The 19997-nt window shown below is 48.0% G+C and overlaps 2 pseudogenes; both read left to right on the forward strand.

Moving 5' to 3' along the window:
• The first annotated feature begins 6036 nt into the window (after window positions 1–6036).
• LOC140599123 (protein NipSnap homolog 3A pseudogene) lies at window positions 6037–12864 on the forward strand (annotated as a pseudogene).
• Window positions 12865–15526: 2662 nt separating this feature from the next.
• Window positions 15527–15885, forward strand: LOC112919214 (large ribosomal subunit protein eL30 pseudogene; annotated as a pseudogene).
• The last annotated feature ends 4112 nt before the right edge of the window (window positions 15886–19997 follow it).

The raw sequence follows: 19997 nt of genomic DNA on the forward strand, positions 1-19997 counted from the left end.
GGGCCTCTGGCAACAGAAGTTCCAGGGCACAGTTACTCTGAGACGTCTGATTCAAACTAAGGGCTGGGAAGGCCCTGGATCTACCAGAGAAGGGGAGGCTGTCCCCTGGGGCGGGATGAAGGGTTGGGATTCTCCCCAAGGAGAGGAAGGAGAAAGGCGGAAAGCAGAGTCTTCTGTGTCCTGCTATGTCAGACTCATTTCCACCTGAGAGACTTTGCATGTTCTCTCCTTGGAATGTTCCCCCTCCTAAATCTCCACGGCTTCTTCTTCGCTTGGTTCAGCGCTTGTCCAAAGGACACGTTATCTGGGAGGCCATCCCGGAGCCCCTCTCTCTACTTATGTTGAAATATTATCTCCAAGTGTTCTACTTGGCATATTCAACAAGCCTATGAGACGCTAAGTTAGTATGTGACAAATTAAAAAGAAATGAATATTTTACCAGGAGTTCCCCAACTGCTAAATGTATCTTGTTGGCGATCAATTTCTAGGATATACGACAGCTACCAGGGTTCAGAATGAATCATAATAGGGGCACCTGGGCGGCTCAGTCAGTTGAGCATCTGACTCTCGATTTTTGTCTCAGGTCATGATCTTGGGGTTGTGAGATCAAGCCTCACATCAGGCTCTGCACTTGGTGTGGAGTCTGCTTAGGATTCTCTTTCTTTCTCTCTCCCTCTGCCCCCTTCCCCCATAAAAACGACAACAAAAACCCCACAAGAATAAACTGTAATAACCAAGCAATCCATTGGCTGAAGTTTCATTTGGCCAAAAGGAATAATACTCAGATGAGGCCCGACAAGAGTGGCCTCTTGTGAACTGATGCTATTTATTTCAGGTGTTTGAGGATTTCCTCTCACATCCTCCATATCTGTGGGGTTACATACAACCTGCTGTTTTGTAAAGTGATTAATCTAGTGTGAAAGGAATCGCAGTTATGATTTCCCTTCTACTTGAAACCTCCTTCTCCAAACAAAACGATGAAGATCACTATTAGTGGGACAGGATTCACTTTTTAAACTATAGGCACATGGCAAGCTCAGGTGGAGTGGAAACCTTTTGCTTTAACCACCCATGTATCTTTTAAGGAACTTAAAAAAGAAATTCTGTAGAAATATTAATTGTTGTGTCTGTTTGCCTTATCCGGCTTAGGCAATTTCTAACTAATTGAATTGGGAGATTGTTCCACTTTAGTGGAGAGAAAAAGCAGGCAAACTGGCCATGTCTAGCTCTTTCATGGATCCTATTTATGAAGCTGTGATTGGCTTAACCACAGAGCCAAGCACGTCCGGGCTCATTCAATTGCCATCAAAATACTTCCTGAGCACCCACCATGTGCCAAGCTTCTCTCGGGGATTTAGCAGTGGCGAAAGAGAAAAACACGTCTGCCTTCATGGAGCTTTCGTTCTTGTGGGGGAGACAGGCGATGCCAAAATAAATAAAGTACACGGTATGTCAGAAAACAACACGTACTGTGGTTAAAAAAATTTAAAAAAAGGCAGAACAGGGAGATAGAGGATGCCGTGGAAAATGGGGTTGTTGGGGTTGTTCTTGGGTGACATTTGCACAAAGATTAAAGGAGGTCAGAGGGCTAGCTAGTGGAGGGGCCTGCGGAGCAGAGAGAACGGCCAGTGGGGGCCCGAAGCATGTTTGAAGAACAGCAAGGAAATCGCTGTGTCTGGACCACAGTGAGCTAGGGAGGGAGTGGGAAAGGAAAGGGGGATCCTGTCTCCCAGGGTCTGTGCCCTTTGGAAGGGCCTTTGTGCTTTGTTCAGAGTGAAAGCTGAGGCCCGGGTTTCACTGAGGAGTGACAAGACGTGCCCACAGTGTGAAAGGATTCCTGAACCGGGTTCTTTGACAGCCTACGTTATGTTAGTCACAACATCCGAATCCAAAAAGAGGGGCTTGGAGATCAAGTCATCCTCAGGTGTAGCTGGGAACCTGATGCGAGTCCCTATGCATGTTGCTAAGGGCCACCACCCTTTAAAGCCTCGGGGTTTCACCTTGGGAATGCTAAAGACCAACCGCCTCCAGGCCGATGCTAAAGGAGCAGTAGAGGTAAGAGCCCAGGAACAATTTTGGCTTCACCAGGTCAAGATTCTTCACCCCCCACTTTTGCATCTCTGCTTGAAGGAAGAGGGTAAGCCTTGAAAGTGGGCCAGGGAAGCTCAGCCTAGGACCTTCACGCCAATGCCCTGCTGGTAAATTCCTGGTCACGGCAAACCTGGCCTAGAGAATCTTCTGCTAAGATTTCCTGAGTCATTTTTCTCTCCTAAACTTCTGGTGTTGCCGCAGTTGTTCATTTCATGGTTCACGATCTGCTATTTCTGTAAAACCAGGGGCACTTTGTTTAACAGGATTTTTTTTTTCTATTTTAAGATTTGAGAAGCAGCCTGGGAGATGTTTGGAAGCAAAATGTGGATGTTGGAATCACTGGGGTTTTTGATTTGTCATGAAGAAAAAAGGTAATGAGTCCTGGCCAGACCTTTCGGACAAGTGGGATGGGGCAGGATGACCTATTTTGGGTGTCCTCAGTGAGATGGAGAAAGAAGGGATCTGAAGCCTTCAGGAAATGGGAATGTGCTGGGGCAGATTCATCATGACACCAACTCACCCATCTCCTGACTGTGTCCGCCCCGGAGGGCCTGGGGGGCACTCCCTTCACCAAGCTTGGGCACGATGCATTTGTGGGGGAAGGCCCAACCTCCGTGGAAAGCTCCATGGTGGCTCTTGTTTCTGCACCGGGAGTGACAGTGGGGACTGCTGTCATCACCCGGGCTCCCTGACTTAAGTGGGGCTGATGGAACCTGGGAGCAGGAGGTGGTATTTAACTGTCAATGACAAGGCGGGTGGGTGTGGCTCCTGAAAGGGTTAGTAGAGCCAAAGTAGAAATCAGAATAGCATGGCCACCAGGACATGGCATCGGCGGGGTGATCCGGATATTCCTCGAAAACTGAAACAGATGGGCAGGCTACTAAAGGCTTACCTGATTTGCATGGATGGAAAAGCTCTGGGTGTGGTGAAGGTCGGTAGAAGGTCGTGGGCCCTAAGACGATATCTGGACTTGAGCTAGTTCTTAGACCCAGAGGCCCTTGAATGATAGGGCGGAGAAGTCCCATTGAGGAAATCTGCTGCAAAGCCAACAGTTTACATTGCCAGCCTTCCTCCTAACCTCTCAAGAGCCCATCAGGGTGATCGCACACGTGAGGAGAAGGATGGACCCAGACTTTTGGAAAGTAGTGAACACTGGAGACACAAAGCGCCACGATGGTCCACCAATCAGGTGATCAATGGAGTTTGTCCCTGGGGGTGCCCCCTGGCCCACTCTGTGGTTATTTCTGCAAATCTAAAGACCGTAGTTGTAGAAAAATATATCACCAAGTAGCACCACCCCATATTGGTTAGATGGTAAAAGCATCTCTTTTTTTCAGGTTCCTAAATGCTGATTTTACCCAGCGCTTGGAGCACCGCCAATACCTAGAGGCTGCTCCCAGATGGCTGTGTCTCGGGGTGGTGTCTGCAGGGGGCGACCACTCTGGCCACCTAGCTGGTGGCTCACGAAGCCGAGCACGCCGCAGAGCTGAGCATGACATGTGCGCCGCAGCAGACCGGGAAGGACGGGGAGGAGGGAACGGGTCCCGGTTTTGCCATGACTTGTGCGTGCGTTGCTGGGCAAGTCGCTGTGTCCTTCTGAGCCTTGGTTTTCTCAACCTCCAGAAGAAACTTTGGGCTGGAAGCTGGGGATTCTCAACCTTGGCTGCATGTTGGAGTCGCTCCAGGGACCTCAACATTGCTCATAACCTAGGCTCTCCACTAGAGATTTTGATTTAATCATTTCGGGTTGGGGGCGTCTGTTGTTTTTGACACGTCCTTGGGCAGTTCAAATGAGCATCCAGAAGCCTCTTACCGGCTCAGAGCAGCCGAGCCTCCCCACGATGTTCCTCACCCCGGGATAGAAAGAGGCTCTGACACATTTGAAGTCAAAGCTCCGAAGGGGGGGAGGATCCCTGGGTGGCTCAGCAGTTTAGCACCTGCCTTTGGCCCAGGGTGTGACCCTGGAGTCCCGGGATCGAGTCCGGCGTCAGGCCCAGCATGGAGCCTGCTTCTCCCTCTGCCTGGGTCTCTGCCTCTCTCTCTCTCTCTCTCTCTCTCTCTCTCTCTCTGTGTCTATCATGAACAAATAAAATAAAATAAAATAAGATAAGATAAAATAAAATAAATAAAATAAAATAAAATAAAATAAAATAAAAATTAAAAAAGCTCCGAAGGGCCTTTGGAGGAACGAAACCTGAAAACCCCTACTCCCCAAATTAAAATCTGCAACGTTCCTGCGCTGAGGGAGACGTCTGACTGGCCAGGCTACGGAGACGTCAGTCTGGGGACTAGCTTGACTATTTGTCCCAGCCGTTTCGATGACATTTTGGAGGGCTGATCAACGACGCGTCCACTACGTCTGCCTGTGTCCTAGACACAGGCCCACTCTGTCCTTGTGTTTAATACGGGCCTCGCCGTCCCACCACTGCGGTGCGGATCCCCTTCCTCGGGGCGCTCTCGCCTCCGTGTCGCGTTCTTATCTTCGGCTCCGGAAGCCTTTGCGAAAGAGTTGCTCCTACCCAGCGAGCGGGATATTTGTTGTGGTTTGTGAGTCTGAAGCAACCACAAGCTCCCCCAGTGCCCTCCAAGATGCCGGCGTCGTCTTCTCCCTGGGCCCCCCTCCCTCTCTGTTTCCTTACCTTTTAAAGGCTCAGCCCCGAAGTGTCTTCTGGGTGAAATGTTCTATAATTTTGCATCTCACAGGAAGCTCTTTATTCATTTCGACTTTACTTTCGTGTGGGGCGTCGGATGAGAAAATGGTCCAGGCTCATTATTTTGCATGTGGCCGTCAGTCTCCCCAGCACCGTTTATTGAAGACACTGCCTTGTCCCCATCGTGTGTCCGGAACTGCTCCACGCTAATGCAATTCTACTGAAACCTGGCTTGTCCACCCAGAATGCAAAGCTGAGCTACTTTAAAAAAAAATTTTATTTATTCATGAGAGAGAGGCAGAGACCCAGGCAGAGGGAGAAGCAAGGTCCATGCCGGGAGCCCGATGCAGGACTCGATCCCAGGACCCTGGGGTCACGCCCTGGGCTGAAGGCAGCCACTCAACGGCTGAGCCCCCCAGGTGCCCCCTGAGCTCCTTTTCTAAAGCCAACTGGACTCCAAGCTGCTGCAAACCGATCGTGCTCATAGATAGCCGAGGCGGGTCCCTGGGGAGCATCTCCCTAGCTTGGTCAACCTTAAAACAATGGTGGCCTTTTCCCTGGCCGGTCAGGGATGGGGAAACCCGGCTTTGAAGACCTTGGAGCAGGGACGGCTAGATGGCACTGTTGCCCCAGATTTCCAGGGAGCCTCCCTCTGCAGACGCTGCTGGAGGAGCTGAGCCATTAATGTCCACGGTACCGGTGACCAGGGGAGGATGTGTCATCCCCCAGCAGCCCCGGGGCCCGGAGGTGGCTCAGACCCTCTGCTGCCGCCCGGTCCTCCCCTGGCCGAAAATGTGTGTGCGTGGCCTGCCCCCCGCCCCCACCCGGCTGCTTGGTCCCATACCAAGGCACCGTAAGAGGGTTAGTGGGATCCGTCCCAGTCGTGGATTCGGACGCCGCTCTCTCAGCCGTATGACCGTGTTTCTCAGGGCTTCGCCCGGGGAGCAGAGGGCGGTCGCTGTGGGGCTGCAGGGGGACTGGGCGCCGCCGGGCCGGGGTAACTTCGCGTCCCCACCACGTCGCAGGGGCCACAACCGGCTGCACATGTGCGGGTCGCGCTCCAAATCCCTGCGGTGCTTGCAGGGCCGGTGAACAGGGCCCAGGGTCGCGGGGGCAGGTGGGGGGGGGGCTCCTTGGCCTCCGGGAGCCCCCGGGGTCTGTCCCTCCACCGCGAGGCCCACGTGTCCCCGGGGCACTGCGCTCTGCTTCCTGCACCCCCAGGTGTGCGGCCCTCGTCACCAGCCGCCCCGCTGCGCCCGGGGCACACTCTTCTCTGATGACCGGGCCTCGGGGGATGGGGCCCCGCTCCCGCTCCAGCCGAGCCCTCAGGACCTTTGTCTCCGTACACGCTGGGCCCTGTCCGGCCAGCGGTGGCCCATGGCCAGGTGGCCAGGTGGTGGCCCGTCCCGGGAATTGGTGGCCTCCCCCCCCCCCAGCCTGTCCTGCCCTCCGGGTATCACGGTGTCGCCTACACCTGGGAGAGCGTCCCCAGGCCAACCCCTCTGGTGCGCTGTTCACAGAAAGTCCTCTTCAGTCGGCACCAGCGGGGCCCAGAGGTGGGCTGCAGGGGGCGCAGGGTCCGGGTGCGGCCCGGGGAGCAGAGCCTCTCCCCTCCTGGCAGGGAAAGCCAGGCCCTGGACCAGAGCCCTCCCCACCCCCACCAGGGCTCGGGGGCAGCCGGAGAGGAGCCACCGTGGGTCCCCACAGAGTCCTGCTGTCTCCCGAGGCTCCGGGCCTTGCCATCTGCTGAGGCCTCCCGAGCGGGGCCCTAATTAGGCCGCATCTGGCCGCCCCCCCACCCTGTGCCCCCGACCCCAGGCAGGACTCCGCTCCCCCAGCTGCGAGTCCCCAGGGCTCCGAGCAGTTGCTCGGCTTGTTATTGGACCCCAGGGTCCCCAGGTGGCCGCCGCACTCTGGAAGCAGGTGGGGGGGCGAGGGGCACCAAGGCACCGGGGTCCGAGGGCGGCAGAGGGAGGACGCAGCCCGCAGAGTGTGAGCCGCCGTGCAGAGGCCCGGGCGGGCGGAGGAGCCGGGTCCCTAACCTGCAGTGGGGGAGTAACTCCCTGCTCCCACCGGGGGCCCAGCCTGAGGGAACCCACTGTGTCCCCCAGGGTGCCCCTTGCTCCTGCCCTGTGCTTCCCCCCCAGTGACCGGTGACACCGCCTGCCCTGGAGAACAGGGCCTCAGAGCCCCTCTGCTGGGGACAGCCTCCAAGTCACGCCTGCAGGTGGGTCCGTGTCGGCAGGTGTCCAGCTCCCTGGGGCCCCCAAACCGTGGCAGGTGTAGGGCACCCGCCCCTTCTCAGCACGTTCCTGGCCTGGTCTGGGGGTCGGCGGTGACAGGAGGCCAACGGGAGGAGCCCTGGGCAAAAGCCACGGGGAAGCTGCACGGAAGGTGGGATTCCTCGAGGGGTTGTGCTGGCGAAGGGCGCTCCCTCCCGCCGACATGCGCCGCCAGCGTGGACCCCGCTTCCCAGGAACCCGAGTGGAGCCACGGGGACACTGAGTCCTGTGGGCTCCCCCCTTGTGGAGCAGGACTGTTTGAAGCAGTGGGATTGTGGGGTGTCGGGGGGCGTCCCTGGGTCAGAAGGCCATGGGGTTTGGCTTCGGGCCTGTTGCAGCCATCCGAGGGCCGCGGGCTTGGGGCTGGGCCGGGTTCCCCTGGGAGGCGAGGGCAGCGCTGGCTTTTCCCCCAGGTCTCTGGGGGCATCAGAAGTTAGGGGTTTGCTTTCTGTGTTGGGGTCAGCAGGGCTCAGAGGGGACGGCTTCCTCTGTCGTCTCCCCAAGGCCGTCGGCTCAGGGGTGGCCAAGTGGGGGGCAGCCCTTCCCAGACTCCGGCCCCACAACCCAGGCTTCAGAAGGGGGGCCACGCAGAGGTGCACGAGGGCATGGGAGCCGTGGGGAGAACAAGACGGGGGCATGTGGGGGCTCAGCCCAGGGCGGGACCCGGGGTCCTGGGATCGAGTCCCCCGTCGGGGTCCCCGCATGGAGCCTGCTTCCCCCTCTGCCTGGGTCTCTGCCTCTGTCTCTGTGTCTGTCTTTCATGAATAAATAAATAAAATCTCAAAAAAAAAAAAAGGTAAAAGAAAACTGCCAAGTCCTTAATTGGAGCCCGCGGCTCCTGCGGGGGCTTGGGGGCCTGGAGCGCTGATCTCTGCCGTGGGCGCCCCGCCGGTGCCCGGGAGATGGATCCCAGCTTGGCCCCTCTGGTGTGGGCAGCCCCAGGGTGGGGCACCGCTCCGAGCTCTGAAGGGAGCACTGCCTCCCTGACCTGACCCCGTCACTGGCCCTGCCCCCTGGAACTGCACGGACACGGCCCATCCCCTCTGCAGATGACACCCCTGGGGGGGGGTGGTTATCACAGTCCCCATGTCCTCCGTCACCCATGGCCCCACCGCGAGCAGGGCTGGCAAGGAGTCCCTCCCGTCCCCAGGGCCTCAGCACAGCCGCCAAGGACCCCGCAAGGAAGGCACGAACCCTTGCCACGCTGCCGGGACAACAGCTTCATCCAGGAGCTATTTTTTTTTTTAAGATTTTATTTATTTATTCATGAGAGAGAGAGAATGAGGCAGAGACCCAGGCCAAGGGAGAAGCAGCCTCCCTGAGGGGACCCGGTGCAGGACTCGATCCCGGGACCCGGGGTCACGGCCTGGGCCAAGGACAGGTGCCCCCTGAGCCCCCAGGCGCCCCCACCCAGGAGTGCTTGCATAGCTGGGGGAGGGGGAGGCAAGGTGAGGGAGCAGCCACAGCCCCCGAGGGCAGGGGTGTCCCCGGGCCCAGAGCCACGGGAGGCCCCGGACGGGCCAGGCACTGAGGGGCACTGCCTGCTGCGGGACCCCGCGCTCCCGGGGAGCTCCCCAGGCCCCTGGTGCAGGAAGCAGGCGAGGCCGAGCCTGTGAATGAAGAGGAGTGTTTGCCTGAAGTCGGGTCCCCAGGGGGATCTGGGTTGGGTGGATTTCTTTTTCTTTCTTTCTTTCTTTCTTTCTTTCTTTCTTTCTTTCTTTTCTTTCTTTCTTTCTTTCTTCCTTCCTTCCTTTCTTTCTTTCTTTTTCTCTTTCTTCTTTCTTTCTTTTTTTTCTTCTTTCTTTTTCCTTCCTTCCTTCCTTGTTTCTTTCTTCCTTTTTTCTTTCTTCTTTCTCTTTCTTTCCTTTTTTCTGTTTTCCTTTTTTCTCTTTCTTTTCTGTCTTCTTTCTTTGTTTCTTCCTTTTTTCTTTCTTTCTCTTTCTTTCTTTTCTGTCTTCTTTCTTTCTTTCTTTGTTTCTTCCTTTTTTCTTTCTCTTTCTTTTTTCTCCTTCTTCTTTCCTTTTTTTCTGTTTTCCTTTTTTCTTTATTTCTGTCTTCTTTCTTTTTCCGTCTTCTTTTTTGTTTCTTCCTTCCTTTTCTCTTTCTTTCTTTCCCTTTCTTTTCTTTCCTTTTTTGTTTTCCTTTTTTCTTTCTTCTTTCTTTTCTGTCTTCTTTCTTTGTTTCTTTCTTCCTTTTTTCTTTTTTCTTTCTTTCTTTCTCTTTCTTTTTTTCTTTCTTTTCTGTCTTCTTTTTTTCTTTGTTTCTTCCCTTTTTCTTTTTTCTTTCTTTCTCTTTCTTTTTTCTCTTCTTTCTTCTTTCTTCTTTCCTTTTTTCTGTTTTCTTTTTTCTTTCTTTCTTTTCTGTCTTCTTTCTTTCTTTGTTCCTTCCTTTTTTATTTCTTTCTTTTTCTTTCTTTCTTTCTTTCTTTCTTTCTTTCTTTCTTCTTCCTTCCTTCCTTCCTTCCTTTTTTCTTTTTCTTTTTGTTTTTTTCTTTTCTTTTCTCTTTCTTTCTTTCTTTTTCTTTTCTTTTCTTTCTTTCTTTCTTTCTTTCTTTCCTTTTTTGTTTTCCTTTTTTCTTTCTTTCTTCTTTCTTTTCTGTCTTCTTTCTTTGTTTCTTCCTTTTTTCTTTCTTTCTCTTTCTTTTTTCTCTTCTTTCTTCTTTCCTTTTTTCTGTTTTCTTTTTTCTTTCTTTTTCTTTCTGTCTTCTTTCTTTGTTTCTTCCTTTTTTCTTTCTTTCTTTCTTTTCTTTCTTTCTTTCTTTCTTTCTTTCTTTCTTTCTTTCTTTCTTTCTTTCTTTCTTTCCTTTCCTTTCCTTTCCTTTCCTTTCCTTTCTTCTTTCTTCCTTCCTTCCTTCTTTCCTTCCTTCCTTCCTTCCTTCCTTCCTTCCTTCCTTTTTTCTTTTTCTTTTTCTTTTTCTTTTTCTTTTTCTTTTTCTTTTTCTTTTTTTTTCTTTTCTCTTTCTTTCTTTCTTTCTTTCTTTCTTTCTTTCCTTCTCTCTCTCTCTCTCTCTCTCTCTCTCTCTCTCTCGTTTCCCAGCAGGCTGCCTCTTTGCTCTGGTGATTGTGCTCTTCTTATTTTCCTTGGGAAATTGCCCTCCTGCATGCATGTGGCTGGGCCGTCAGTGCCATGACCCCAACAGCCCCTTTCCCAGAGTGGGGCACATCAGACAAACATGGCGACTTGGGCAGAGTTGCTGAGGGACACGTGGTCGCTGGAACTGACTCCGATGATGGCCCTTCCCTACAGAGGCAGTGTTCGGGTTCTCCGCTGACATCCCTGCAGCTGCTCTGATTCTGGGGTTTTCCAAGACCCTGCGGTTCACCCTCCTCTTCTTACTATTATTGCAAGCACTTCCCAGAATCCCTCCCATAAAGTCCTTTCTTGCTCAGGTTACCTAAGGTCTATTTCAATTGCATACAACCAAAAAACAATGTGCAGTCTTTACCTGTATTTCTTGAAAGTGAGAGGAAACCACCTGGCTTGGTGGGAATCTATCAAATATTGACTCTAAAGCCAGCACACCAGCTATCCCTCTATGTTTGTGTCTTCACAATATTGGAAGCACAGTGAATTACTGCCAACCTGGCAAGTAAGCTCCTCTTGGTGTGCTGAAGGGACCTATTCTGATTGCTATGGAGTTTCAAAATCTGTGATGCAAATGACTGTATGGGAATCAGGTCCGGAAAAACCACTTTTATGTGATGACTGTGATTTGGTCATATCAAAATGGGCACATCAAAATGTAAAAATAGCTTTTTTATCTCCTAGAAATGTGAACCATGAACATCTCAAAGCCTCATCCTATTCTTGGGTTTGACCTTACTGCACCTCTAAAATTCACTCAGAAATGGAAGATGAATATGAACAGCAGGAAGTCAGTGTGGTTATAATTATATTAGTGGCACTTTAGAAAAATTTCTATTTTTTTTTAGAAAAATTTCTTTAAATTGCTTTACACAAATGTCAAAATATCTTCAAAGCAGTTGCATCAAAATATCATGTATCTGATTTCTATATGTACATTTGAGTCATAAAAATGTGCCAAAAATATGGGTTTTTTGCAAGAAGAGGATCCCTTCCATCATCATGCACTACTTTTCAGATGGACAGAATTGAGCTTATCAAGAGCATTTATGTTCAGTAATTCAACTAGTTAAGAAAACTCTTCTTCATGTAACTCATTCATTCCATGTTTACCCACATTGTCCACAGCGAGAGTTTGACAGTAACTTCTAGAAATCTCAACCCAGGAAAATATTGGCTTCCCTTATAGCTTCTCAGCACAGAAACAAGGTTAGTTTGGTAAAGCTTGTTTCATAAAAATCATGGTGGCACAAGTAATTATTTCAATCATTCTCATTTAAATATTAAAAGATAGCAACATTAAAAAAAATTAGCCAGGTCCTAGTTTCTAATAGGGAAATCATAAGAGGAGGGACCCTTGAAAGACCGCTGACCAGCTGCCCTTCTCAACACTTGAAGCTGCCAGCATGATAGTCTCCTGATGGGTCTGGCCACATAGCCATTCACCCTCAGATGTGTCCGCCTTTGCTATGGGGGGGGGGGGCAGACAATATGATGGAATACTCCGTGAGTTTCATACTTATGGCCTTAAACTTTTAAAGATCAATGAGTTTCCAGAAAATGTTACAAAAATCATTCATCTTTGAACAGCTGACTCTGCATTGGTTGGTTTCAGGAGTGCAAAATTTGGAGGCAGAGTAAATGAAGTGTTTCATGTTTGGAAGTGTGATAGTTTTGCTCATGAAACTGAAGTTCAGAAAGGCTTGATCAAAAATAAGGAATGCCCAGAACAATTTCTCATCCCAAATTTGGCTCTCCTCGCTAACCAAGAGTTTGAGATTACTTATGTGGTACCATTGTCCAAAACAGAAAAGCCTCCAAAGGAGTCCATGAACTGGTTATTTTCCAGATGAAACCTGATGGGCCAGCTCCGCGGGGTGACACATGTAAGAGGGAAGTTGCTGCCCTTTAGATTGAAGACACATAAAACCAACTGATGTTCTCTGCCCGGAATGTGGAGCAACCAGCAGAGCTCGTGTTCTTCGGTGCAATGAGTGTGGATAGTCGTGTAGCTGGGAGACATCAGTTTCATGAGAACCTCAGACTCATGGTGGCTGTTTGGGAAAATGTCAACTACGAAGTGTTACAGCAGAAGATGCTTCGGATTCCTATGTCACCTCACCGTTGAAATAGTCTGCTACTGAAATATGAAGCATTTCATGAACTGCTCTAAAATGTGTCTGTTAAGGGGCTTCGATTCTCCCAAGAGATTCTCACTTTTATTTCGAGGAGGTGGTAAGTTAATTAGCTACGTCCCTTGCATTTTTGGAAGCCACCTCTGTCTTTTGTCAGCACCGCTTCAGGAGATAGTTCTGTTCATTTCCCCTATGACATTTGCGTATCTGTTAGAAATTGTTATCACTACTGCATGATCTTGATTTTTCTTTTGTTTCAGAATATCTCTTCTTCTGTATTTTGACAACCCTTTGCCTTATAACATTTTATTATATTCAAATGATGATGTCACATTTCCATGCTTGTGACAATATTTTAACCTTATTTGCACACAATGTCTATCTTTTCATCATGTCTGTTTTTCTGGTATTTTTAAACAATTTCTTTGCCCAGTTAAATTTATTTTGTGATACCAAATGAGACTCACAAAAATTTAGATCAAATATATTTCTTTACTTTGGAAAAGTACAGTATCACCTGTGCCATCTGTACTAGTTATGGTTTTCACATTAATTATTAGTGATTCTAACTTGGAAAATAATGTAATTAGGTCTTGGTATTAAAAAACTTTAGAAGATGTATTGGTTCATATGCTGAAGTGTTTTCATTTATAATTAATTTCCCTATTTTACTTCATTTTATTTTTATGTTTTTTTAAGTTTATGTATTTAGAGAAAGAGAGAGAGAGAGAGAGAAAGTGGGGGGAAGGGTTGGCTGGAAGGGGAGGGGGAAAGGGAGAGAGGGAATCTCAAGCAGGCTCCCTGCTGAGCCAGATGTGGGGCTCCATCCTATGACCTTGAGACCATGACCTGACCTGAAATCAAGAGTCAGATTCTCAACCAACTGAGCTACTGAGGTGTTTCGACTTCATTTTCCTTTTCTTTTGTTTTTTTTTTTTTCAACTTCATTTAAATCACAACTTAACAAAGACACTTGGACATCTCTTTGTTTTAAGGAGATCTTTATGGCTATGGAAATACTTGCAATAATAAAACTCTATATATCTGTAAAGAAATATTAGTGGTCTGGATATTTTAACTTTCACCTTTCTGTAATCCACCCATTTCTTTTTTTAATGGAGCATGTTCCTGTTCTCCAAAACATGGCTGCTTGTACCCCACACTTGCCTCTGTGAAATGGGATGCCATTCGCCCGAATGCATCTGAGCGGCCAGATGTTTTCCTGCCTCCTCACTTCCCTCATGTTTCAATTTCCTACTAACCGTATTTGTTCCAGCCTTCCCAGTTTGAAGATCACATTCCTTGATAGAGAAAGCAATATAGGAGGTAAATTGCCCTGGTTTCTCTGTTAGCTTTCACCATGACATCATTTGCCTGCAACAGGCCCTTCATTCCTTCTGCTCTGACCCCGGTCCAAAGCCCCCTTACACCCATTTTAAGCCTCAGGCCAATTTGGCCTCTGTTTCTCTGGGACCATTAGGACTGGCTAATCTTCCTTGGTTATAAGTGCTTCTTTTCATATTTCAGGAATCACTTTTAAAAATCTGGGATCATTAGAGAGCTGTCTGCATGGTTTGTTGTTGTTTGTTTGCTTTTGGTTTGCTTTTTATTATTATCATTATTTTTATTTATTTATGATAGGCATACAGTGAGAGAGAGAGGCAGAGACATAGGCAGAGGGAGAAGCAGGCTCCATGCACCGGGAGCCCGACGTGGGATTCGATCCCGGGTCTCCAGGATCGCGCCCTGGGCCAAAGGCAGGCACTAAACCGCTGCTCCACCCAGGGATCCCTGGTTTGCTTTTTAAAGGATGCTTCCCCTTTTTCTTCTTGAGCGATGTGTGTGTTTCCTTAAAATTCATATGCTGAAATCTAATTCCCAAATTTGGAGATGCAGCCTTTGGGAGGTGATTTGGGACCAAATCACCTGGGTGGTTAGCTCACTCACTCTTTCTGTGCCACCCGAGGATGCAAGGAGAAGCTGGCAATATGCAGCTCAGAAGGGAGATTTCCCCAAAAGCCCACCCAGACCATGCTGGTGCCCTGACCTATGACTTCCAGCCCCGGAACTGTGAGGAGTAGGTTTCTGTTGTTTACAAGCCACCTAGTCCCTGATGCGTTGTTACAGCAGCCCAAACGCATGAAGACATTTGTTATTGTTCAGGTAGGAATCTTTCCTGTGAAACTTCTTTCTTCTTTTAGCCACTCTAACTTTGCCAAGGGCCATACCTACCTTTTCTCTGAACTTTTGCAAATTATTTTCCCCCTAAAATCTAGCTTTCATGTCTCATTATGGCCAGTGCTTCTGTTGGGGAGCAAGAATGTCCTGTCCCTTTCATGATCCTTCTAGCCAGACTGAGAATCAAATTGACGTGAGACAGATTAACAGGAGAAAATAAAATTCAATAGTGTTCATACAGGAAATCCACACAGACATGGAAATCCCAAAGGCAAGCAAAATAAGGTGTATGTGTCATTCTGGACTAAGGAGAAGGGATAAGGGTCTGGAACTTCTTTTGAAGGAAGGAATGTAGTTCATGGGAAGATAAGAAATAAATGTTTGGTAGACAAATATTTTCTGGGCCCCTTGGAAACAATGGGACATAGAGGACTTTAACCAAACAGGCCTTGTTAGGTTCTTCTCTGTCTACCATACCTAGTTTATATCATAGTATGGTTGTCTATGGTGTAATTCTCTTCCTGTAAATTCTCTTTAGGCAAGTGAGGAAGAAGTAAAGAGCTCTTCCTCAATCTGCTGGGTTTGGCTGTTTTTTAACTCAAAACAATCTTCATGCTACAGTGGCCTATCTTGGGGTCACTTGGACCTCTTGGACTCCACCACTTTCTTCATTCTTTGGGTGTTAATAGTTCCACAATGATGATAGTCACTTTATATGACTATTTATTTGACTACACTAGGTTTTGGGGCCTAAGGGTTAGGTTAGAAGCCTTCAAGTAGTAGCTGAAAGATCACAGGCCTCTGAATTTAGCAGATTTGGGTTCAAATCTCCATAGACCTGCTGATGATCTTAAATAGTCCCCTTGACCTGTCTGACTCCTAGGGTTAATCATATCACTTTGCAGGGATGCTTTTAAAATCATTGAGAATGTAAAATTAGCTCAATAAATGGTACCCATTATTATTGCCTGAATAATGTTTTTGATCTTTAGGGATACTTTCCTGCTCCAGCATATGTGCCTGAGCTTTCCTTTCTCACTTGGAGAAAGCGAGCCTCATTAAAGGCTGCTCTTGGTTGGGGCCATCCCACACCTAAGGCAGGAAGATGCGGGCTACAAAGAAGACGAAAAAGTTGCTGGAGTCTAACAATTATAGGCTCCAATTCATTATGAGGAGTGGGGTACAATCAGACTTTGAAAATGGTCAGATATGGCAAAGCGAAATTGGTCATCCTGGCCAACAACAGCCCAGCCTGGAGGGAATCAGAAATAGAGTACTCCGCCACAGTGGCCAAAACTGGTGTCCATCACTACTACAGTGGCAATAATATTGAACTGGGCACAGCATGTGGGAAACACTATAGAGTATGTACACTGGCTGTCATTGGTCCAGGTGATTCTGATATCATGAGAAGCCTGCCAGAACAGACGGGTGAAAAGTAAATCATGCAAAATTTTTCTTTAAGAAAACTGGCCAGAGCTCCTTAAAAAAAAAATGTGTGCGTGAGTTGTGAGTGTGGATAAGTCAATCTACAAGAGGTAACAGTAGGGTTGAAATATAGACATATTGGTGGCAAAGAGCAACTAGTTGAGCACACAGGTTCTGAAAGCTAAAGTGAATGCCTTAAAATCTTTTTGGGCCACATATTAGTTTTGTGATCTTCAGCCAAGGGCTGGAATGTGCTGCATTCCCATTTCTTTATCTACAAAACAGCCCTAACTCATTGATTTGTTCTAAAGATTTGAACAAGTAAATACATGTAATTGCTTAGACTATCACCTGGCACATAGTGCTTAATAATGTTAGTTTAGCCCTTATGATTATCACTGAGCACGTCATTATATGAAGACAGAGGCCCCAGCATTCCCATGCCAACCAGAGTATCTGAGACAACACTGAGAAACTCTCTCAGATAAACTGGGCCAAGGAGATGAGCAAAAGAAAGTCACTGAAAAATGTTCATGAGAAAGCTTCAGTTGAGAAGTCCTTCCATCGGAAACACGTAGACGCATCTTGAGGGAATGGGTTCGAGTCATGATGCTGTAAGGGATGAGCTTATAAGGGCAGCTGAACATTTACCATCAGTTTTGGGGTACATCTTGCTGAATCATTGATCCCCCATCTGAGCAGGCTAGCCAAATGTCCCCTGCCCTTTTAGGGGACTGGAGGTGTACACCATTCTCTGACAAGATGGATTGTCAGTGAACCCGTGGGTAGGCAGTACACACCTTATAAATCCTCCTCCCTTTCGTTTTTTGCCATCAGTCAAACCAACTTTTAAAAAGATGCGTGCTCAAAGGCTAAGTTGTAGGATCAAAGTCTGGGATAGTGGCAAAAAGGAGAAAGCACTGGAGACAAGGTCAGTGCCCTTCAGGACTATTCCTTAGACTCTAAGGGAACAAAACCCTGCTCAGAGCTAAAATAAACATGTTTCCAAATGGGAGAAACTCTCCTCAGGGAATGAGGTGGTTTGCCAGACAGAAAGAGACAGATAAACATTTATCCCTCCTCCTTCAATCTCATAGTTGGCATAGCCTGATAACCTCGTGTCCTTTCCTTTCAAAACATAATCATTTATGACCCCCAGTGAATACCAAGGCCCTGCCACATATGATCTTTCCAACGTTTCCCTTTCAGCACGGTGGACTGAGCCAGATTCCCCAAATCTGCAATGGTGCCCGCTCAACAGGGCGGCCTCTGGTTAAAGGGAGCAGACTGGCCCTAAACTATCAGACTGAATCGTGTTTCCACCATTTCCCACCTGTTACACTTCGGCCAAGGGTGTGTCCTTTTAAAACTGGGTGGGGTGATAGGAACACCTAATCCCAAAAGTGTTTATAAGGATTAAGTGAGTTAATACAATGCCTGGCACAGAGTAAGCACCCAACCGGTTAGCTTTATCTTTTGAAAGCTATTAAGGAACTGGTGGTTATAAAGTGAGAAACTTTTCTTTGAATTCCTGTCACTACCTTCCATAAAATATTCTTGTTTATCAAAAGTAAAATTCAAGGTGGATTTTTAGGAGACTCTAGTCTGTTTAAATCCAAGCTCTATATAAGGCTGAATTCATTCAAAATCTACTGACTCCTTAGGGTTGATTCAAAACACCATTTCCAAAAAAAAAAAAAAAACAAAAACAAAAAACAAAAAAAAACAAAACACCATTTCCTCTAGGGAGCCTCTCCAGCCACTTGTATACTGAGTTCCACTCCTGGCTGCCTGTTGCACATGCGGCCCAAACTTCACATGTTCCAAGTTGGCTGACATCACATTTTGCATTTCCTTCTCTTGTTTCATCTGAGTAAATTTTTGTTCTGAAGCATATTCCCAGATAATTGAAGACAGCATATGCTCAGCATTTTAAAGAATATAGTGAGTGAATCTATTTTTCTTTTGAAATCCAAGTCTGGCATACAAAGGGCAAACTGGGTGGATTCATTTTAAAATAATCATCTGGGGGCACCTGGGTGGCTCAGTCGGTTAAGGGTCCGACCCTTGATTCCTGCTCAGGTCATGATCTCAGGGTCCTGAGTTTTTTTTTTTTTTTTTTTTTAGATAGGGTCCTGAGATTGAGCCCTGAGTTGGGCTCTGGGTGGAGCATGGAGCCTGCTTAAGATTATTTCTCCCCTTCTCCCTCTGCCCTTTCCTCTGAAAATAAATAAATAGATCGATATCATCATTAAAAAAGAGGTCAGATTGTGTTGAAGGTCTGGCTCCCCTTATTTTGCTCTGTGACACAATGTAAGTTCTCTAGACTCTCTGAACCTTGATTTCTTCCTCTCAATAATAGGATTATTGAGAGGAACTAAATGGCATAAAGCACACGCTCAAGTTCCTGGACTAAAGTGGATTCTGGACAAATGTTGGCTCGTAACCAGTGTCAGTGGACCCCCTCCTGTTGGTCAATCAGACAACCTTGAGTTCTACCCACCTCCTTGTGTCCTAATCACTTGACAGCCCAAATGAGTGATCAGTGTCCAAGAGCTTTTTGTATCAGTCTTAGATTTTGGCTGGACTCCCAAGACCTCTTTTATGGCCATTCTCAGCTCTAAGCAGTTCTTGAGGTGTATAGTGATAAATACTACCCGAGTGCTGAGGAAGAGCGCAAATTCCAGGACCCCAGCCTGGATGATCCTGATTCCTTAATGCCAAGAGGGGCTCAGGAATCTGCATTTTCAGCATGCGCTGAGTGATGGCACCAGGTGATTCCCATGCAAATGCTGAAGGAAATACACTTTGAGAAATTGCTAGTGAAGTTTCTAGGTCCTAGAAATAAACTCCTCATCTGTGCTATCCAAAAAGGCAGGGGTGCATATGTAGACTTTAGGGCCCCTGTCAGCTCCCTGAAATTGAAGGCAAGTCGCATGTAAATACATTTGTTTGGGGAGATGTTTGACTTTAGCTTTCATTTTATATACGTTCATAAACACTCTAACCCACAGCTCCATCTCACCAAAAACAAAAGAAACAAAACAAAACACTTAAGAGCCAGATCTCCACGTTCCAGGCGTTCCAGGCGTCTTCCATCTAGCTCTCAGGGTCTGCCTATCTCCAGAATAGCCCCACTTGATGCAGCTGTGCCAACAGTTAGCCCATCCCCTCCAGGAGTGATCTCATACCAGAACCTATTGCTTTTTATGGCCAACAGGTGGTTCTTCCTTGCTAGGCACAGTTGCATGCCATGCGCAGGAGCAGAGCATGCAGATGTGGCTTATCTGGCCTATCTTCAATGGCTCTCCAATTGGTTTATACTCCTACTGAGCACAAGTCTTAGTGAAACCCTGTGATGGCCCCCGTGTGGGCCCTACTGGGTGCCCAATGAAGGCAGCACATCAGGCCTTCTTTACGTTGAAAAATGGTCTGCCGAGGTCCCCTGTTAGGAGTTCTATTTTCACAGGTTGCTCATGGGGTGTCTCTACGGGAGTCCAAATCATCTACATTGGGGAAGGTCTGAGTCCCTGTGTCAACCTGGCTATTCTCTCTGGGGAACCTGGCCACACTGAAGCTCCCTTGGGCACTGAGCCTAACCCAAGGTAAGGCTTCCCTTTCTCCTTACCTGAGAACACAGTCCAAACAAGTCAGTTCCTGGGGCGGGGGGCGGGGGGCGGTGGGAGAGGAGGGAGAGCTTGCTCTCTGCTTGTACCCATTGTCTCTTTAATTCCATTTTCTCTACCCTAAGCTTGTGGGGTAAGACCTACCTGGATCAGTATTCATTTAGGCACCTTGTCTCCTAAGTTCTTCTCTTAATAGAGAAACATCAGATATCATCTCTTTACTACTACCATTGCCACCAATGCCTGATTTGCCATTTATGAGAATCTTGTTTCCCCTCTAATGGCCTTTGACATTATCCTGGGTTTTGGAACAACTATAAATGGCTCAGGTTATTTTCTGGTGATGCTTGCAGGTGTTCTTCCTCTGAGCATTCTCTGTCTCAATCCTCAGAGCTGATTACCTCTGGATTTCATGTTGTGTGGTCCTGGAGGGGGAGCAGGATGCAGAGCAGGGCAGTGAGATACTGGTGTGGCCAGGCAGCTCAATCTGATGTCCCTTGTGATCTCTGAGCCACCCAACCC

The sequence above is a fragment of the Vulpes vulpes genome, chromosome 5 (assembly GCF_048418805.1).
Source record: "Vulpes vulpes isolate BD-2025 chromosome 5, VulVul3, whole genome shotgun sequence".
Lineage (NCBI taxonomy): Eukaryota > Metazoa > Chordata > Mammalia > Carnivora > Canidae > Vulpes > Vulpes vulpes.